This window comes from Salminus brasiliensis, chromosome 22 (genome assembly GCF_030463535.1).
Source record: "Salminus brasiliensis chromosome 22, fSalBra1.hap2, whole genome shotgun sequence".
In the NCBI taxonomy this organism is placed as follows: domain Eukaryota; kingdom Metazoa; phylum Chordata; class Actinopteri; order Characiformes; family Bryconidae; genus Salminus; species Salminus brasiliensis.
This window is the reverse complement of record NC_132899.1, coordinates 5,071,856-5,077,855: the sequence shown is the minus strand read 5'-3', so window position 1 is coordinate 5,077,855 and position 6,000 is coordinate 5,071,856. Positions and strand designations below refer to the sequence as shown.

General features: G+C 42.0%; 2 protein-coding genes across 2 annotated transcripts in view; one reads left to right on the top strand and one right to left on the bottom strand.

Moving 5' to 3' along the window:
- The window catches only part of dock1 (dedicator of cytokinesis 1), a 357,310-nt gene that overhangs the window by 154,585 nt on the left and 196,725 nt on the right, over positions 1 to 6,000 (bottom strand). The gene's annotated exons all lie outside the window — the stretch shown is intronic.
- The window catches only part of LOC140544470 (inhibitory synaptic factor 2A), a 56,572-nt gene that overhangs the window by 11,591 nt on the left and 38,981 nt on the right, over positions 1 to 6,000 (top strand). The window lies entirely within an intron of this gene.

The following is a 6,000-nucleotide window of genomic DNA, read 5'->3' as shown; positions in this document are numbered from 1 at the left end:
GAAAACAAGAGACGCACAGAAAAGGCTAGCAGAAAAGGGGATGGAGCCATAAAAATGATGGAGCTGGATTGTATATCTCCTTTGTATTTGCTGATTGCTGCTGTAAGGATTTGATTGCATTCAGTCAAAGTCTGCTCACCCAACATTTCCATCTGAAATCAATGACCTTAATGGGGTGTTTGCTACAGTAACAGCCTCTACTTTTCTGAGAAGTCTTTCTATTACACCAGACGCATGATAACTCAGTCATGAGGATTTGATTGCATTCAGTAAAGAGAACATCAGAAGGTTACGCTACTGTTTCTCAACCCTGGTCAATGTCCTGCAAATTCCCAACACCTCAACCATTAACAAGCCTCCAGAATTGCAGTGGAGTGTTAAAGCAGGGAGTTCACTAGAGCAGGGTTCAGAAACACTGGGTTATAGTACTGAGGTGGTGATATTTACCTCCCTAACTCGTCCCAAAGGATGCGGTTCCACTGGTCCACAGCCCAATGCTCGAGGCGTTATACCCCTCTAGTGCAGTCGTCCCAAACCCAGGTTCTGGAGGAGCCTCTGCTCTATACAGCGCATTTTTTACTCCGCTCCCAACACACCTGACCCAGCTAATTTGCTAGTTAATCAGCCCTTTCTGAATTGACAGTGGTGTGTTAGAAGAGGAAACCACAAAAACGGGCAGGGCAGGGTTCTCCAGGACCCTCCAACCATTGCTCTAGTCGCCATTTCACATTGGACATCATGATGTAAGGATCATGTGCAGCCCCTCCAGAACAGAGCGGCATTTATTAAACTAATCAATTACTGACTGTCTAAATAAATAGCTTTACACATACTATTTTCAGATGTCTAAAGATAGGATATGTTTTCTATTAGAAAGTGGAGTAAAATAAATAAATAAATAAACTTTTTTCAAGGTTCTCCTCAAGTACAATCTCAAAAATATCGGTGCTAGAAAGGGTTCTTTGAGCGACGCCAGAGTAGAAACATTTCTGATTCACTCTGGTTCAATAAAGCAGGTGTTTCTCAACCCTGGTCCTGGAGGTACCCTGCCCTGTACACATTTTAATGGACTCCCTGCCTTAACTGCTCAGGTGTGCAACATATTCGCTCACTCGAGATGGGTCTGTAATTAGACAACACACTAGGATGAAGATTTCTGTAGCTGCCTGCATCAGATTCAAAATCCTGACTCTGGCCTACAAAGCCAAGACTGGACCAGCCAGCCCCTCCATACTTGATAGCAATAGTCAAAAGCCGATCTGCACCAAGAGCCCTTCCAGCTTCAAGTACGGCTCGGCTCGACCAGCCTTCCTTTAAGATCCGCGGAAGACGAGCGTCCAGACTTTTTACTGTCCTGCACCGAAGTGGTGGAACGAGCTTCCCCTGGGTGTCCGAACAGCAGAGTCCAACGCTTGCTGTCTTCAAACCCAGACTGAAGACCCTCCTCTTCTGAGAGTACTCAGGCGAAGAGAAGAGTACTATGGTCTCCTTACTGACTTGTGCTTAGTAGAGTCTAAACTTAGAGGTATCTTTGAATTATTAGTCTATTCTAACTAGCCGAGGTTTTCTTGGGTAAATAGCAAAGCACTTTAAGTCGCTCTGGATAAGCAAATGCCGTAAATGTAAGATCTGGTTTCTTGATTAAAGGTTTTATGACTGATATAAGGGTTTTGGGTACATGCCCTAAACTAAGGCATGAATTTACTATTGTTAAAAGAGGTCTGATTATAATTGGGAGAATTTATTTTAGTATCTTACATAAGAGAGACAGACCGAAACAGAGAGAGAGAGCTAGTACATCCAGAAAGGCTGCCCCTCTGACTCACTGGGAGAAGCTGACTTGGTCATCCATGACCTCTGACTTTGACAGATGGACACTGGTTAAACTAGAACACGTCTGCCAGCCTCTAGAAGCAAGACTGGCTTATTTCTGTAACATTTGACTAATATAATTACTATGATCATTTCCTTTACTTGATTTCTATTAAAACACTTTTGTTTTTGATCTGTTTATGTTTATTTATTTATCTTATGTCTATGTATGAAAACCACTATAAAATAAAGCTAATTAGTATTACTATTTTAGAAGATATATTTACATTTACATTTAAGGCATTTAGCAGATGCTCTTCTTACAAAGTGCTTTGCTATTTACCCAAGAAAAGCCTCAGCTAGTTAGAATAGACTAATAATTCAAAGGATACCTCTAAGCTTAGACTCTACTAAACACAAGACAATAAGGTGACCATAGTACTCTATTCGTCCAAGTACTCTCGGAAGAGGAGGGTCTTCAGTCTGCATTTGAAGACAGCGAGCGTCTCGGCCGTTCGGACACCCAGGGGCAGCTCGTTCCACCACTTTGGTGCCAGGACAGAAAAAAGCCTGGACGCTCGTCTTCCGTGGATTTTGAGGGATGGCGGGTCGAGCCGAGCCGTACTTGAAGCTCGAAGGGCTCTTGGTGCAGACCGGCTTTTGACCACTGCCATCAAGTACGGAAGATATTTAGAAGACTGATGGATGCTTTTCATAATTTTTAGACCTGTTAAAAAATCAAAAGTCAACAGTAAAAAAAAACAACCATATCAGCAGAAAAATGCAGATATGAGATCAGCCTGCAGATGAAGTAGCATATTTTAGTATGCTGTATACTCTGAGTGTATGGAGGAGAACATGTGCATTCAGCTCCCTGGTGTATTCTGTTACTATCCCACAATGACTCAGAGGAGGCGTCATTACGTGCTGCCTCTAGCCATCAGATATGCTTTAATATTCAGCAGTGGAGCTCAAGCAGAGCGGGCAGAGTCTAATCTAAGCCCACGCACCTCACACACACACACACACACACACACACACACACACACACACACACACACACACACACACACACACACACACACACACACACACCTCCCCCCATCCTCCCCACCTTTCCCTCTAGTCCTGCATTGCTTACACTCATAACAATAGAGGTGCTTCATTAAACCCCTTCAACTGGTGAAGAACCTTCACATCAACTAAGGGTCTTTTCACATCTTTACAAAAAGGTTCCTTACCAAGATAAGTGTTCTCCACACAGACATTGTTCCACAAAGAACCATATTGGATGTGTAAAGAACCCTTAAATTGTTGAAGAACCTTAAGAGAAGGTCTCCATAAACTTTTAAAAGGATCTTCAGGAATTTAAGGGTTCTTCATGCATCAAACACGACTCCAGAAAGAACCATGTTTGTGTATGGAACCCTTAAACTGGCGAAGAACCTTTAGTGGAGGTTGCCTTAAACTGTTAGAACTGATCTAATGATCAATTTAAGGTTCTTCAGGCATCAAACTCTGCTCCACAGAGAAGCATGTTAAATGTGCAAACACAGGGCTGTAGACCTTTTTAGAAGGTTCTTCACACATCAAACATGGTTCCAAGAAGAACCAGGTTTGCGTATAGAACCCTTAAATTGGTGAAGAACCTTATCAAGTGAGGGTCTCTATAAATCTTTACACATAAGTTCTCCACACATCAGACATTGTTCCAATGTTCCACAATGTCTGATATTTGATGATTGAAGAACCCTTAAATGAAGAAATGGAGAAGTGAAGGATCTTCGATAATTTAAGGGTTCTTTATGCATCAAACACAACTCCAGAAAGAACCAGGTTAAACGCTTAAACCTTTTTAGAAGCTTCTTCACACATCAAACATCCAGAAAGAACCAGGTTTGTGTATAGACTCCTTAAATTGGCAAAGAACCTTAATTCACGCAAAATCTTTATAATTATCTTCATGAATTTAAGGATTCTTCAAGTATCAAACACGGTTTCATAAAGAACCATGTTAAATGTGTGAACACAGGGCTGTAGGCCTTTTTAGAAGGTTCCAGAAAGAACCAGGTTTGTGTATAGAACCCTTAAATCAGCAAAGAACCATGACATCAAGCAAAGGTCTCCTTAAAAAAAAGGTTTTTCATCTCCTACCTCCTAGTGTACCAGCCAGCGCACCCCCCCAGCCAGCGCACCCCCACCTACTTAACATCCATCTTTTTCATCTCCATCTGCTTAACTGAGCATTTTTATGGCAGTATGACTAGTCGACCTGAGTGAGAGCTGAGGTTTGAAAGATCTGCAGGGTCACGCTGAGTGAAAAGACATCTGATTTCTGCTCTGCACACAAAAGCCTCGCTTCCACCTGAGCAGAGCCTGTTATTGACAGATTATGCTTAATGAAAGGAAAGAGAAAGCACAAATCATCATCAGGTGAAATGATGAAGCGTGTCGTTAAAGAGTCCTGTCTTTGATGTGCCTCAATCAGTACAGGCGCAATCCCCTAATGCCCTGCGTTAGGAAGGGCCCAGCCATCTTGCAGCATTAGAGAGCGATTAACTGATGGACTAATACCTCCACAACGCTCCACTGGACACCACAGCAGTCACTAGACACACACACACACACATATATATATATATATATATATATATATATATATATATATATATATATATATATATATATACACACACACACATATATATATATATATATATATAAATTTATATATATATAATATATATAAATTTATATATATATATATAATATGTGTATGTGTGTATGTATGTGTATATATATATATATATATACAGTGAGTCCAAGAAGTATTTGATCCCTTGCTGATTTTCTTTGTTTGCCCACTAATAAAGACACTATCCTTCTGCACTTTTAATGGTAGATATATTCTAACATGGAGAGACAGAATATCAAGACAAAAATCCAGAATATAATTTTAAAGAATATATTTTAATTAATTTGTATTTCAATGAGGAAAATAAGTATTTGATCCCTCTTGCCAAACACACTCAATACTTAGTGGCAAAGCCTTTGTTTGCAAGCACAGCGGTGAGACGTTTGTTGTAGTTAACCACAAGTTTAGCACACACACCAGGGGGAATTTTGGCCCACTCTTCTTTGCAGATCCTCTCTAAATCATGAAGGTTGGTGGGCTGTCGCTTGGCAACTCTGACCTTCAGCTCCCTCCATAGATTTTCGATCGGATTGAGGTCTGGCGACTGGCTGGGCCACTCCATGACCTTAATGTGATTTTTCTTGAGCCAATCCTTTGTTGCCTTTGCTGTATGTTTAGGGTCGTTATCATGTTGGAAGACCCAACCACGGCCCATTTTCAGATCCCTGGCAGAGGGGAGGAGGTTGTCCCTCAGGATTGTGCGGTACATGGCTCCATCCATCTTCCCAGTGATGCGGTGAAGTAGCCCTGTACCCTTGGCAGAGAAACACCCCCAAAACATTATGCTTCCACCTCCATGCTTGACGGTGGGCACAGTGTTCTTGGGGTCATAGGCAGCATTTTTCTTCCTCCACACATGGCGGGTGGAGTTGAGGCCAAAAAGTTCAATTTTGGTCTCGTCTGACCACAAAACCTTCTCCCAATAACTTGGTTCATCTTTCAAATGATCATTGGCATACTTGAGGCGCGCCTCCACATGTGCTCTCTTCAGCAGGGGTACCTTTCGGGCACTGCAGGATGTGAATCCATTGTTGCGCAAAGTGTTGCCAATTGTTTCCTTGCAAACTGTGGTCCCAGCTGCCTTCAGGTCATTTGCTAACTCCTGCCGAGTGGTTGCAGGACGATTTCTGACTGTTCTCAGCATCATTGCCACCCCACGAGGCGAAATCTTCTTTGGAGCACCGGGCCGAGGTCTGTTGATTGTCATGTTATACTCTTTAAACTTTCTGATAATTGCACCAATAGTTGTTACTTTCACATCCAACACCTTACTAATCTTTTTGTAGCCCATTCCAGCTTTGTGAAGGTCAACAATTCTGACTCTGAGGTCCTGTGACAGCTCTTTGGTTTTACCCATGTTGGAGACTTGAAATCTGTGTGATCTGTCTGATTCTGTGGACAGGTGTTTTTCACACAAGTGATTAGTGAGAACAGGTGGCTTCAGGTCAGGTAACAAGTTGATTGGGAGTGTCTAACTGGTCTGTAAAAGCCAG